Here is a 16372-nt window from a genome sequence, read left to right on the forward strand (position 1 = left end):
CCTCCCTGCAGTGCTGCCTGTCTAGCCTGCCCTGAAGAACCACAATGCTATGTCATGTAACCCCACAACATTCTTTATAGCACTTACTTGTGGATTTAAAACACCTGTACCATTTGTATAAAGCTTGGAGTCCTTGAGGTTTCCTTGTGTTTTTTTTGTTTTTTGTTTTTTGTTTTTTGTTTTTTTTTCCTAACTCCACTCCAGAGATTGCAAAAGGAGATCAAAACTGTGGAGGAAACAGTAGGGGCCATCTGGAAAGGATGTAAGTTTTGAATTTATTCAACACATAGTGAACCAGGCAAATAGTGAACAAAACAGATATTTTATGCTCTCAAAAGGATCTATCTTTAAGTCAGTTATACAAATATGGAACATCATATTCATCACTACAAAGAGTTTTGCAAATGAAAAAGTTTAGGGTTCTATAAGAATGCACACTAGTCTGACTTCAAGGAAGGTGTCCTAAAGACCTACGGTGTGAGAGGTGAGTCCCAAGTGGAGAAAGAACACCTAAGCCAGAAATAATAGCACAACCAAAGACCCTGAATTGAAAGTATACAGCATCTTTAAGAAGCAAAGGGTCAGATTCTACGATGCCAGAAATTCCATGGAAGAAATTTAAATTTAGCCTACAAGAAAAGACAAGCATTTATGGCTCATCACAATAGAATGGGGACTTGGAAGAAGGGAAGAAAAGATGGAGTCATCTGATCAGATTTGTGTTTTAAAGTGAAGATTCTTGGAGGAAGTCGATGGTGGTAATAAGGCTGGAAGATGCTACTTTTGTAGTTCAGGGATTTCCAACTTGAAAAACTATGTGGATGGTGGTACCATTTTACAAAGATAGAAGTCACAGGAGAATTGTGTGGAAAAGCCATGAATTCAGATTTGGGCCTGTGGAATACGCAGCATCTCTGAGACGATCCCAGGAAGTCATGTGGTCTGCAGCCTTAAAAAATGGACTTGGCTAGGGATGCCTGGGTGACTCAGTCATTTAAGCCTCTGACTCTTGTTTTCTGCTCAGCTCATGATCTCAAGGTCCTAGAATCAAGCCCTGCATCAGGCTCCTTTTTCAACAGAGAGTCTGCTTGTCTTCCTTTCTCTCTGCCCTACTCCTACTCACAATCTTCTTCTCTCTTTAAAATAAATGAAAAAGTCTTTTTAAAAAAGATAGATTTGATCAGGCTGTGAGATCTTAATTAATTGACATTGCACTGTGAGATCACTCACCTGTGCTCCTGCGTTAGAAATCCTGTAAGTACCTCTCCTCACTAGTGTTCTTATACCTCTTCAGCTCCACATATTCTTTCTCTTCTCTTAACAGCCCTCGTATCAAGCCAAGCCAAGCCAATTGCATATTTTAAGCACTACCCTAACTCCTCAAATTTATGTTTATGAATCAGTTATGATAATCTAAGTCCTCTGACAATTAATTATAGACTGCAAATCAAAATGCACAATGCAAGCATAATATAATTATTTCTTGCTCACTAATGACATCTGCAGTGAGCAGGTTTTTAGTAGACATTCTTCACATTGAGGTCTCAAGATGACAGAAGCCCTGTCTTCTTTTATCCATCCTGGGTGGCTGGAAGGGGAAATGGGCAGAGAAGGGCATGAATTGAAAGTTTTTATCGGCCAGGGGTAAAAAAGAGTCAAATGATCTCCTTATCTTCCCCCTGATTTTAACTTAGTCACAAAGAGACACTGAGATTCATGAGAGTCTGGGAAATGGAGTCTACTTGTTGGGTGTTAGGAAGAAGTGAACAGAGATCTTGTTAGACAGCTAGCAGGCTTTTCCACAGCCAATCATCGTATCTTAGCAGAAACCTCATTTTCTCCTGAAACATTTCTTCTGTAAAGTGCTCTCGATTGAAGGCTGGTTATTCCCACAGGTACTCAGGTAAGATGGAGTCCAGAGAGTCAATACAAGTTATCCAGATTTCCCTCTCCTCCTGCCTTGTGTATGACCGAACATAATTGAAAGTCAGCCATTAGGGGAGCCCACTCCCCTCTTGGAGTCTACACAGTAGGACACAAAGGCAGAAGAGAGATATAAAGTACACGCATTGCCTTTGGACTTTACTTCACATACATAGAAATTTTTGTCTATTTCTCTGTAATATCCTGGATATTTTAATTTTCCATTTTTGTCTATGCATATAAATAATTTAATAGCTTAGTTACTCACTGCTTATCTTCCTAATTTCCAATGATATTCCCTGATGCCCTATTTTAAGAGCTGACACCCATGGTCTGTTTGCTTGTTTCTATCTGATTTCTTTCTTCCCACACTGGAATGTGAAGTCCACTAGGACAGTATTTCTATTTCTCTTGTTCTGCTCTACTGTAATGTTTAAAGAGTGATCAATATTCCTTGACCAATACATATTTATTGAAAAATGTTTTTTTTGGTAAAGAAATGGGTAGAAAATGGGTTGGCAATAATTAAATATCTTAAGAAGAAAGTGAAGATCTAGAATGCATGCTGAAGGTAGTAGAAAAGGTAATTCATTAATACTTAAAAAATAATTATGGAAAGACACAGAAAGAGAAACTAATGTTTAGAAATGTAGTAATTAACCTTTTAGAATATTTTTTTCACAGAGTTAGAAAACATGAGTACGATAGTGGAAACAAAGCATTTTTGAAGGGCACCTGGGTAGCTCAGTTGTTAAGTATCTGCCTTCAGGTCAGGTCATGATCCCACGGTCCTGGGATTGAGCCCCACATCAGGCTCTCTGCTTAGCGGGAAGCCTCCTTCTCCATCTCTCACTCCCCCTGCTTGTGTTTCTTCTCTGGCTGTGTCTTTCTCTGTCAAATAAATAAAAAAAAAATCTTAAAAAAATAAAATAAAAAAGCATTTTTGAATTGTCTTTTAAATTCTGTTTTTCTGGAAATTTTGGAGAAAAAGCACAGAACTGGAAGTAATCTGAATGTTTTGATGACAGTCTTAAGTACTTGTTCTTAGAGTCAAATCTGATTAAAGGAGGAAAGTGATATTAAAAAGAGACTTAAAAATGTCAAGGTCACACACACACAGAAAACCCCGAGAAATATCAAGGAGCTGACCCAGATTAGAAGAGACAAAAGAGCCATGATGACTAAATGTAACATGTGACCCTGGATGGTCCTGGGCTAGAAAAAGGACACTGGTAAGTAAGTGATGACATTTGACTAAGGTCTATAGATTAGATAATACTACTATAGCAATATTAATCTCCTGATTTTAATAATTGTCCTTTGGTTTGTATAAGTTGTTAATACTTTGGGAACTCTCAGTGTATATGAAAATCTTAACATTATTTTTGCATCTGAAATTATTATTTTTAATGATTTTTTATAGATTTTTAAAATTTATTTATTTGACAGAGAGAGATCACAAGTAGGCAGAGAGGCAGGCAGAGAGAGAGAAGGGGGAAGCAGGCTCCCTGCTGAGCAGAGAGCCCGATGCGGGGCTCGATCCCAGGACCCTGAGATCATGACCCGAGCCGAAGGCAGAGGCCTAAACCACTGAGCCACCCAGGCACCCCATCATCTGAAATTATTTTTAAGTGACAATTTTTAAAGAGAGAAAAGAAAAGTCTCAGGGATTCAGAGAATATAAAATAATAAGAAACTGGCCAATTTCAAGAGAGCTAAGGAACGTAATATTAAGAGTAAGTGGATGCCATTATCAGAATAAGAAGTTCCATAAGATAACATGATATTAGAATTTATTATTTCAGTTAGAATGTATTATTTTTAAAGTACACTTTTTATTGCATAATAGTACACTTATTACTATCTATTTCTGTGTAACAATGATCAGATTATAAGGCACTACATTCCCATTGTAGTTTATGTTCTCCCAAAAAGCAGAACAGTCAACAAGGACTTGTATGCAGATAGTTTAAGTTGAAAACTATCACAGATTCTAGAACTGGGGGGATTTGGAATAGTGAAATAAGAAAAGGAAAGCCAATCCAATGAATGAAGACTCAGCTGGTTATCACTGTGGGCAAATCAGCCTCAGTCCTACAGAGGACCCTCCAAGGAATTGTGGTCTGATGTACACATAGGAGAGATTTGTCTAACACACCTGTTTCTACACTGGTCAAGGTTTGCCAGAGGGGTGTTACCTAAACACTTCCAGATTTGTGCATATGCTTGAATGGCACAGAGTTTTTTATTTATTTTGATTTTTCAAAAGATTTATTTATTTATTTATTTGAGAACGAGAAGGAGAGCATGAAGAGGAGGGGCAGATGAAAAGGGAGAGAGAATCTCAAGTGGACTACTCATTGAGAATGGAGCCAACTTGGGGCACAATCCCAGAACCCTGAGATCAGGGCCTGAGCCCAAACCAAGAGGCAGACACTTAACTGACTGTGCCAATGAGGCACTGCTCAGCAGACTTTTTTTAGGTTCCCTGTGTGGCAGTAAAAAAATAATTTCTGAGACAGAAAGAAAGCAATATTGTAAAATTGAGGTCATATGTTCTCAGTCTATACTTATGCTCAGCTGATAGCTGTAATCTTCGCCAAATATAAACATTAGACCAATCAATGTTTCACCCAGTCCTTGAACTTTTGGATCCACTTGTGTCCTTCCTTAAAGAAACCATGACCACCACAAAGTCGGCAAGGTGGCAGATGGTCACGATCTCTTTAAAAGATTTAATACAAAAAGAACAGTAAAACAATTATAGGCCCACCAAATATAACTGATATGAGACTATAATTTGTGTTCATTATATCCATTATCTACTATCCATTTTAGAAAATTCCTCATCTAGGGTAGAGAAATGAAGAGGACTGAAACCCTTTGTTCCCTTGCCCTTATTGGGACACAAGTGGAGAAATTGCCCATTTACAATTACCACTAGACATATAAGCACCATAAGTTCCTCATAACAATTAATTAGTAACCCTAACAATGTAGTAACTTCCTTCACTGCCTACTGGTCAAGCAGCATGGGGACCCAAAAATTTTCAGGGAAAGATCACAGTTTTCACTTCAGGGGAACTCTTACTACTTACCCATAGAGAAGTTACCCCACACCCCACACACACATAAACGCACTGTATACAAGCCCATATAATTCAATGCAATTGTGGACACATAAAGTACAAACCTCTATAATGTTACTGGGAGTGGTGTTTAAAGACCCGATCCTCCTTCTAAGCCTTGATGTTAAAATACATGCATTTTGGTTACTATTAGTAATTATTAGTTACTATTAGATGCTGTACAGCATTTTATTTGTTGGTTCAGTGCATGTACTATATCTTGCAGACAGCACCCAAAAACTATGATACTTTAGCTGAGCATTTATTTATTTATTTATTTATTTATTATTATTTAAAGATTTTATTTATTTATTTGACAGAGAGAAAGATCACAAGTTGGCAGAGAAGCAGGCAGTGAGAGAGGAGAGGAATCAGGCTCCCTGCTGAGCAGGAAGCCCAATACGGGGCTCGATCCCAGGACCCTAGGATCATGACCTGAGCCAAAGGCAGAGGCTTTAACCCACTGAGCCAGCCAGGCGTCCCTTAGCTGAGTTTTTAATAAGCATTCTGTCACAACACTAGGCTAGCTGTTTCTAATTAATGCCAAGTATGAATGCAACATTTGGTTAAGTGCTCTTTGCCATACATCCACCATAAAAAAAAAGTTCCTTGTTTAAAGGTGATGTCATTCAGGGTCTCTTGTAAGTCAAGTATTCCATGAACTGTCAGATGGTGATAGTGATGGAACTATTTTCAGCAGGAAAGGCAAGTCCGTATCTAGAGTTGATATGAATTAACTTATTACCTTACCAAATCTCCATTACCATCAGGATGGAACATATCCAGTATAATCATTGTGTCCCCAAGAAACTGGCTTGTCTTGCTGAGAAATGGTACAGTATCAGATTCTGTTCTTTACATGTTCGTCCTTCAGCAGTATCAGCATTAGGTTGCCTTTGGTATTAGAGTTTATACTTTTGAATCAATAACAGGCTCCATTCAGTCATCAGGAGCGGTCTGTAAGAAAGCCCATTGTACTTAGAATGACTAGATAAGGCGCGCTCATCATTCATAGGACAAACCATCCTATTTGTTGAGTGTTTCCTCTGCATACTGATTTGATATAATGGGGAACAAGACCAAACTCTATCTTTTTTTTTTTTTTTTAAGAATTTATTTATTTATTTGAGAGAGAGAGAGAGAGAGAGCGAGAGCGAGCACGGGCAGAGGAGAGGGAGAAGTAGGCTCTCTACCAAGCAGGGAGCCCAATGCTGAGCTCAATCCCAGGGCCCTGAGATCATGACCTGAGCCAAAGGCAGACACTTAACCAACTTAGCCACGCAGGCACTCCAAGGCTAGATTTTTTCACAGCTCTACACGATTATTCTGGTAGACAGCTTCAGCTTCCTTTGGCGGAAGATTGTAGTAATACAGGCTGTACACATGAAGTATCACTTAAGATCCTTCCCCAGATGGAATCACCCTCTTTAATTGTAAGGTGTCTCCTTAGAGTATTTTAGATTTGGAACCAGGGTGAAATATTGCATTTTTTTCAGGGCACTTGACTGGTTCAGTCAGCTAAGCCTCTGACTCTTGATTTCAGCTCAGGTCATTATCTCAGGGTTGTGAGATAAACTCCCACATCAGGCTCCACATGGAGCCTCTTTAAGATTCTTTCTCTCCCTCCCCCTCTACTCCTCCTCCCCTTCTCTAAGTAAGTAAGTAAGTAAATAAATAATTACTTTTTTTTTCATTTTTATGGTTGAATTCAGTCTTCTGCTTTTAAGTTATTGTTATTTTTCTCTAATAAGTCAAGTAACCTTATTTTCTTACCCATCTGTGTCTTTCCTTGTATCACTTGGAATAGGAAATACAACCATCTTGCTTTTGTCACTTACGTACTACCTCCTGGACTACAATAGGTGGACTTTTATTAACTCCCTGTTATTGCCATGGGAAATATGTCAAAGCAGGGCATTCTCTCTCCCTGGACCTTAGCCACTCTTACAATTACATTATGGACCTAATTTTTAACACATTCCACTTCTAACCAAAAGATAAGAGTTTTTTTTAAATGCTGTCATAGAAGATCTTTGGCTTTTTCAGGGTGAGCAGAATTAATAGTTCATAAATCTCAGTATGCTATTTTCTTCTTCTAGGCTTCTGAAACCTTTAACAACCCAGGAAATTGTCATGGTCATTATACAGTTTAAATGCCAGACCAATACTTAAACCCGTGTTTCACTTTTTATGTGTACCTCATTATAATCAACCACTGGTCAGGTCTTAGTAATTGCAATTTTATTATACTTGAGGGATTATCAGTTCTCTAATTTTACCTGCAATCAGGTGTGACTCTCTGTGACTCTCTTCTGATCAATAGTATTCCCATTCTAGAATCTCATCCCGAGAATTTCTTCCAAATGAACCAATATATTTAACTTGGGTTTCCCCTGAAAAGCAGAGCCGAAGACAAGGGACTGTGGGCAAGTAGTCTAGTATGGGAAGAGTGAAGGGGAATGTAATTGCAGATGCTAAGAACAGTGAAACCCATAAAGAGGGAAATCTAATTCAAGAGTGCATGTTGAGCTAATTACTGTTGCAGATAACTGGGGCTCAGTTTAGCTGGGGATCTCTGAAAAGCAACTGTGAATATACCTCAGAGCTGTCTTGATGAAAGAAAGAAAAGTACCAGCAACTGGCTTCTGTCTCATATTGGCAAAGGCTAAAAGGGATACAGACTACCTTGCATTTACATATTTGCATAAGTTCCGGAATAGCTGAGGGGATTCCTATAGTTATCCCATGTGACAACTGCAGAGAAGCTCCAGACAGAAAGGAAGAGACATACACTCTCCAATGATACAAATATAGCCAGAGAATCCCTGTATTCAACACAGTGCTATAGGTATGGCTGAGGTAAAAAAGATAGGCTGAGACAATGGGATCCTGGGCATAGAGATGACCCTAAATTCAGACTCCACAAGTCTTTCCTGTGTCCCCATCTGATCATTACCCACCCCAAAGATTACTACTCTTGTGGCTTTCAACACCTTGGATTATGATTGCCAGTTTTTGAACTTAATATAAATGTAATTATAGGATATGAATTGTTTGTAATTAGATTTTTCACTCAATATTGTACTTGTGAGATTGATCCATGTTGTTCTGTCCACCAGTAGATCATTCATTCTCCTTATGATTTGATATAAATTTATGTGATTATAGTACCATTTATTGTTTTGCTACTTATGCATATTTGGGTAATTACCATGCTATAGCTCTTTTAAATATTGCTGCTATAATCTTTTTTATACATGTCTTTTGATGCAGAATTGTGTGCATTTCATTTTTGCCTATACCTAGGAATGGAACTGCTAGATTTAAGTGTGAAAATATTTGCTTAACTAGATATTTCAAGCCAGTTTCAAAAGTATTTGTACAATTGGCATTACTACCAATAATGTATGCGTACTCTAGTGACTCCATTTCTTTGCCAATCCTCATACTCGACGTTTTCATTTTCACTGTTCTGGTAAGTCTACAGTAAAATTTGAGATTCTAATTTGCATTTTCCAAGATAACAAATAAAGTAAAACAGTTTCACATGCTTATTGATCTTTTGGAAATTTCTGCATGTGAAGTACCTGTTCAGGTTTTTGCCCTTTATCCATTGGTATAATTATTATTTTTTTCATTGAATTATAAATATCATACCTATAGTTATTGTTCCCATACTCTTTGATATTGGTCACTTATAGGTTTGTTTCTGTTGTCTGTTTTTCTCCTTTATTTGTCTTAGTATGCTTATTATTTTCTCTAATGATAGCTGAGAATTTTATATGAAAAATTGAAGAAGCTACTCTTTACTTACATGGAGGATTTATCCTATACTTTGGCAGCTGGGGGCAGAGAACAGAAAGGCAGATGACCTCAAATCCTTCAGGGACTGGTTCTTGCTAGTTTATGATCTTTGAAAGGTGTCAACTCCCTTTGGTTCACCCAGGCTCTTATGGTGCAGGACTCCAAAGGACATAACTGACAACCAAGGATGATTCTTAGAAACCCTTTTCTTTTTGAGTCCTCTAGTCTGTCCCTTCTCCTAGCAACTTCATTCTACTTTGCAATGTTTTTGGTTTCTGTTTTGGTTTGGTTTGGCTTATGTTTTGCTTCTCAGTCTTCTGCATTATGTAGATAACTCTCACACTGTTTACTGTATAGATAAATGTAGGCCATGTCTCAAGGGGACAGCAGGCACTAAATATTCATTGAATCTCTGCATCTCCCTACCTTCTGAGATCATGGCCTCTTAAATCCTTGTTGTTTTGATGCATTAACTCTAACTTTTTATTCTGTCTGCAATGTGAGATTGCCCAAAGTTTTGTAAGCACCTCTTCCTCTTAGCATTTGCTTTCTGCCTGGCTTTTTAGTCTCTTTCCCTACACAAAAACTAGGCAAATGCCTGGAGGGAAAAAGGAACTTGCAAAAACATACACTTTCCTATGTAAGCTTCCATTTCTCCAGGATCTGTGCTTTCATGTGTCCTGGAGATGGTAGAAGCCCTCCATTCTTTCAACCAATTTTTGGTTTGTTCAAACCATTGCTCTTAGGGGGAGAATTTATCTGTTTCAAGCTTCTCTATCAATATCTAAGAGTGGAAATGTCCAAAAATATAATGTTGCTTGCATTTTTTGTTATGTCATCCAATAATTCCCTCTAGTAAGTGTTCCCCATTTCTCTCTTTTCCTTGAACCTCTATTTTTAGCCTCTTTCTCTGAAGTAGAACCTTTTCTTCTAGCTGTAAACTTTCTTACTTTTCTGACAACCAAATGAAGAAAAGACTTTGACTTTGTCTCAAATTTGAAAATAACCCTTTTTCTTTTCTAAGGCAAGTATCTTTAATTTTTTTTCTGCTAACTCCATTTTTCATATCTAATTTTCTCCCCAAACGTTTCCCCCTGAAATGCATATTTTCTGATTCACCACTCTGCTAAAACAACTCTAGATTACATGGACATTTCCATTCAATTCAAAATCTTTTTTTCTTTTCTTTTTACTTTACTGAAACTCTCAGTTACTGAAACTGGTTCTCCTTTTAGCTATGTGTCCCTCCTCCCCAAGTCTAGTATTTATCCCACTTCTCACACTGTTTCCATCTCTCTTTCTCTGCCTCTATGTTTAATGCTTATATTTTACAAACCCAGCCCAAAGCTCTTCTTAATTTTCCTGATTTCCTTGGGCAATTCCATACTTGCTTTTTGGTTTCAGCTGTCAAAATGCTGGTGACATAAAACCATGCAATTTTATTTTAAGTCTTGGCTAGTGTACTGATACTGCAGTAATCAAGAATAAGGATTCTGGAGATATCATGGGTGGCATCTGAGTCATACTGATAATTACTATTTGTGTAAGCTTAAGCAAGTTCATTGACCTCAATAAAATGGGTATATAATAAATTACCTTCTGGAGTGTTTGTGGAAATTATTCTGTGTTATCAATATAAGACCACCAATGACAGATCTATAGTTCTATAAAATCAAGTTTATTGACTCATGCGATGAGTTTTGCTAGAGTTTCCATGGTATGTTACATGAAATAAAGGAAAAAATTGAGCTATTGTTAGTTTGGGGAAGGATGGTATTTAAACAAAATTTAAATGAAGCCATGTAAGTGTGTACAGGCATGTGTGTGTGTGTGTGTGTGTGTGTGTGTGAGTGTTATGAGAAGATTCAAAGTAGAGTATACTGGTGAAAAGTTTAGCTTGAATCCATTCTTCCTAGATTCAATCCCAGCTCCACCATTTAAATGTTTCGTGACTTTGGGAAATTACTCAACCTTTCTGTGTCCAGTTTCCTCATCCATAAAATGGGATTATTAATATTTCAAAAGGTCATTTGGAACATTTGGCACATGGGATGACTTTTGCTGCTAATGTTACTGTCATTAGTTATTACTTGATACATTCAAAGAAGATGCAGGAAATATTGAAGAAATGCCTGGTATATAACAAAAATAGGTATTCATCATAAAGAACCTACTAATTAATAGTGTATTAAAAATATTTTAGGGGCACCTGGGTGGCTCAGTGGGTTAAAGCCTCTGCCTTCGGCTCGGGTCATGATCCCAGGGTCCTGGGATCAAGCCCCACATCGGGCTCTCTGCTCGGCAGGGAGCCTGCTTCCCCCTCTCTCTCTGCCTGCCTCTCTGCCTACTTGTAACCTCTCTCTCTCTGTCAAATAAATAAAGAATATCTTTAAAATTTTTTTAAAAAATACCTGAAGAATATTATTTTAATGTAAATGTGGTCAAATTATAATCTAACTGGACTTGTATTAATTTCTTTAGATTTAGGCATTAACACTACTGGGTATTTACCCCAAAGATACAGCTTTAGTGAAAGGAAGGGCCATATGTACCCAAATGTTCATAGCAGCAATGGCCACAATAGCCAAACTGTGGAAAGAGACAAGATGCTCTTCAACAGATGAATAGATAAAGAAGATAGGGTCCATATACACACGGAATATTACTCACCATCAGAAAGGATGAGTACCCAACTTTTGCATCAGTTGGATGGGACTGGAGAAGTTTATGCTGAGTGAAATAAGTCAAACAGAGAAAGTCAATTATCATAAGGTTTCACTTATTTGTGGAACATAAGGAATAGCATGGAGAACATTAGGAGAAGGGAAAAAAGAAGGGGGAGAAAGCAGATTGGGAGATGAACCTGACAGACTATGGACTCTGGGAAACAAAAGGAGAGATTTAGACAGGAGAGGAATAGGGGAATGGGTAAGCCTGGTGATGGATGTTAAGGAGGGCACAGATTACATGGAGCACTGGGTATTATCTGCAAACAATGAATCATGAAACACTACATCAAAAACCAATGAAGTACTCTATAGTGACTAACATAATAAAAAAATAAATAAACTTAAAAAAGATTTACGGAAGATGGCGGGGGAGTAGGAAGAGGCGCCTTTTTAGCCATACCCCAAAGTGAGCTGATTACCTACCAAAGAACTCCGATCACCCATGAAATCAGCCTGAGATCAGAATTATACACGTCTGGATCTCTACAGGGGCAGAAGACGCCAGTGGGCAGGTAAAGCGGAATGGGAACGGCGGACTGATATCGGAAGATAAACAAAAGGGGGAGGGAGCCACCAGAGGTGACCGGTTGGAAAGTAATACCCCAATACGAGCGAGAGTGCCCTGCGTCTGGGGACCAGCATTAACTTGGAGACTGGTTGAAAGCACTCCAAAAGAGCAAAGGATCGCGGGGGGAAATTGTGGGAATCGGGGCGACTAGGGACAGGGGCTTAAGTCCCCGGTCCCAGACAGCCTCCCCGGCACTGAGGCAGAGAGAGTGCAGTGGAGAAACCGCTCTTGGTCCCTAAGCCACCAGCGCGCCCAAGAATGGGTGGGTTCTGGCTCCTGTGAGGGGACGGGAGCCGCGCCAGTCTGCAGAACGCGCGCTAGCCCTACCACAAAGCTTGAGATGCGCGCGCAGGTCCCTCAAGCTCCCCTGAGTTACAAAGGCCCGGCCGGTGCTCTTTGACCCGCACCATTGTTTCAAAGCCTAAGCCGCGCGCCCGAAACTCTTCCCCTGACAGAGGCGCGCAAAAGCCCAGCCTGGGGCTTACGGACCAGCGCCCCGTTCTCAGTGCCCCAGACGCGCGCCCGACCCATAGCCGCCTCTGAAAAGAGGTGCGCGCAAGCCGGGCACTCCCAGCCCGGGCCGGCAGCAAAATCTCAGTGTGCGACTGCTGCTTGGAACCTCTCTGGTGGTCGGGAGCTCCCAGACAGCCGCCACTGCCTTGGCTTTGGGGACGAGCAAAAGATCCTGCGCCCCCAGGGTCTGCAACTTGGAACCTGCGCTGCCAGCGGCCAAGGGGGAATTTATTCAGCTTCTGCACCCAGACTGAGGCTTCTCTCTGAGAGGGAGATCAGGGTGGGGTTAGATTTCTTCTAATACTACAAAAACCATCAAAGGTGGTCAAGGTGAGAGGAAAAAAAGTGAACAAGCATAAAAACTGCCAGAGAACAAAAGCCTGAAAAAAAACCAGTTTCCCCAGAGCCCACCCCCTTGAGGGAGGTGGGAGGACTCAACTCAGGAAACATCATTGACTGACAACCCACGTGGCAGGCCCCTCCCCCAGAAGACAAACCAAGAAAGAAAAAAAAAAGGACTACAAGAGAACAACCACTACTTCATAGGAAAACTTGTATTGTTTACTTGTTTCCACTATTCCGTTTCATATATATATTTTTTTACACATAGGTAATTTTTTTAACCTATTTACCATCACAGCGAGCTGTACAGTCCATCAACTTCCATAATACCTTTCTAACCTGAACTTTTTGATACATACACCTATGTTTTTCTTTTGCATTTTTATTTTTTGAATTCCTTTTTTAAAATTTTAGTTTAGTTTATTCCTTTTTATTTTTATCCTCTAATATTCATATAGAGTTAAACTTCAAAGTAATCCCCTTTCCCCAATCAATACTACCCCTATAGGTAAACCAATTTTTAATCCCCTTTATCTTAGGAAAGTTGAGTCCTTTAACAAAGATATCAAGATACATCCAGGAAGAATCAAAACAACCTTCCTCGCACACACTGAGAATTTATAAGAACTCTCCCATCTTTTTCCACCAGTGTTTCTGTGATTTTTGTGTTTGTCCTGAGAGCATATAAATTTTACATACACTTTAGCATATAAATTGACAAGGTTCTTTCTTTAATTGCATATATATATATATATATATATTTCTCCTGCCATATACTTGTATCAGTCTTTTTATCTCTTTTTGTTTGTCTACTTCATAATTCTTACCTTGGGGCCCATCTGGGCTGAACCTTCTTTTTCATCTTCCCTTTCTTTCCTGTCTCTCTCTCTCTCTTTTCTTTTTTTTTTCTTTTTCTTCTTCTTCTTTTCGTTTTCTTTTTCTTTTCTTTTGTCTCTCGTTTGGGTGGAGAATCCTGATTGCTCAGAAGTGTTCCAGGGTGCACCTTGACTGCACCAGAGTTGATACATCCAGCTACATCTGTTCAGTCATCTCCCACCAAAATGACTAGGAGGAGGAATGCCCAACAGAAGAAAAATACAGAGGATGGACCTTCTGCAACAGAGCTAACGGCTATCAACATAGACAATATGTCGGAAAGAGAATTCAGGCTAACAATTATCCAGGCAATAGCTAGGTTGGAAAAAGCCATGGATGACCAAACAAAATTGATTAGGGCTGAACTGAAAGCGACCAGAGAAGATGTTCACAATGTTAGGGTGGAGCTCAAAGCTACCAGGGAGGATGTTCACAATGCTCTCCAGATTAGTTCCAATCTAATGCTCTCTTAGATTAGTTCCAATCTAATATAAACTTTCTCAAAGCTAGGGTAACTGAGACAGAAGATATAATTAGTGATCTGGAAGACAAACAGATAGAGAGAAAGAATCAGGAGGAAGCCTGGAACAGCTTAGAAACCACGAAAACAGAATCAGGGAAATAAATGATGCCATGAAGCATTCCAACGTCAGAAATATTGGAATCCCTGAAGGGGAGGAGAAAGAAAGAAGTCTAGAAGATATCATGGAACAAGTCCTTCATGAAAATTTTCCCAATCTCGTGAATGGAACCAGCGTTCATGTACCAGAGGCTGAAAGGTCTCCACCCAAGATTATACATTCCAAAAAAACATCATGACACCTGATAGTCAAATTGAGGAATTATAATTGTAGGTATAATCTCTTGAAAGCCGCCAGGGCAAAGAGGCTCCTTACAGAGGGAAGCCCATCAGAATAACGTCAGACCTGTCCACAGAGACCTGGCAAGCCAGAAGAGGCTGGCAAGATATATTCAGGGCACTAAATGAGAAGAACATGCAGCCAAGAATACTTTATCCAGCAAGACTGACATTCAAAATGGATGGAGAGATAAAGAGTTTCCAAGACCGGCAAGGCTTAAAAGACTATGCAACCACCAAGCCGATACTGCAGGAAATATTAAGGGGGGTTCTATAAAAGAGGAAAAATCCCAAGAATAGCATTGAACAGAAATATAGAGACAGTCTACAGAAAGAAAGACTTCAAAGGTAACTCGATGTCAATAAAAACGTATCTATCAATAATCACTCTCAATGTGAATGGCCTAAATGCACCCATAAAACGGCACAGGGTTGCAGATTGGATAAAACGACAGGACCCATCCATATGCTGTCTACAAGAGACCCATTTTGAACGTAAAGATACACGCAGACTGAAAGTGAAGGGATGGAGAAGCATCTTTCATGCCAATGGGACTCAAAAGAAGGCTGGGGTAGCGATTCTCATATCAGATAAATTAGACTTCAAACTAAAGACTGTAGTCAGAGATACAGAAGGACACTACATAATCCTTAAAGGGACTATCCACCAAGATGATCTAACAATTGTAAATATCTATGTTCCCAATATGGGAGCAGCCAATTACTTAAGAAAACTGTTAATCAAGATAAAGAGTCATATTGATATGAATACACTAATCGTAGGAGATCTTAACATGCCTCTTTCAGAATTAGACAGATCATCGAAGCAGAAAATCAATAAAGAAACAAGAGCATTGAATGACACATTGGACCAGATGGACCTCATAGATATATACAGAACATTCCACCCTAAAACAGCAGAATACTCATTCTTCTCAAGTGCACTTGTAACCTTCCCAAGAATAGACCACATACTGGGTCACAAATCAGGACTCAACCGATACCAAAAGACTGAGATTATTCCCTGCATATTCTCAGATCACAATGCTTTGAAATTGGAGCTCAATCACAAGGAAAAGTTCCGAAGGAACTCAAACACCTGGAAGCTAAAGACCACCTTGCTTAAGAATGCTTAGATCAACCAGGAGATCAAAGAAGAACTGAAACAATTCATGGAAACCAATGAGAATGAAGACACTTCGGTCCAAAACCTATGGGATACAGCAAAGGCGGTCCTAAGGGGAAAATATATAGCCATCCAAGCCTTGCTCAAAAAAATTGAAAAATCCAGAACACACCAGCTGTCTCTACACCTTAAAGAACTGGAGGATCAACAACAAATCAAACCAACTCCACACATAAGAAGGGAAATCATCACGATTAGAGCTGAGATCAATGAGGGAGAAACCAGAGATACAGTAGAATATATCAATGAAACTAGAAGCTGGTTGTTTTGAAAGAATCAATAAGATCAATAAGCCACTGGCCACACTAATCCAAAAGAAAAGAGAGAAAGCCCAAATTCATAAAATTATGAATGAAAAGGGAGAGATCACAACTAACACCAAGGAAGTAGAAACAATCATCAGAAGTTATTATCAACAGTTATATGCCAGTAAGCTTAGCAACC

Source organism: Neovison vison, chromosome 4 (genome assembly GCF_020171115.1).
Source record: "Neovison vison isolate M4711 chromosome 4, ASM_NN_V1, whole genome shotgun sequence".
Lineage (NCBI taxonomy): Eukaryota > Metazoa > Chordata > Mammalia > Carnivora > Mustelidae > Neogale > Neogale vison.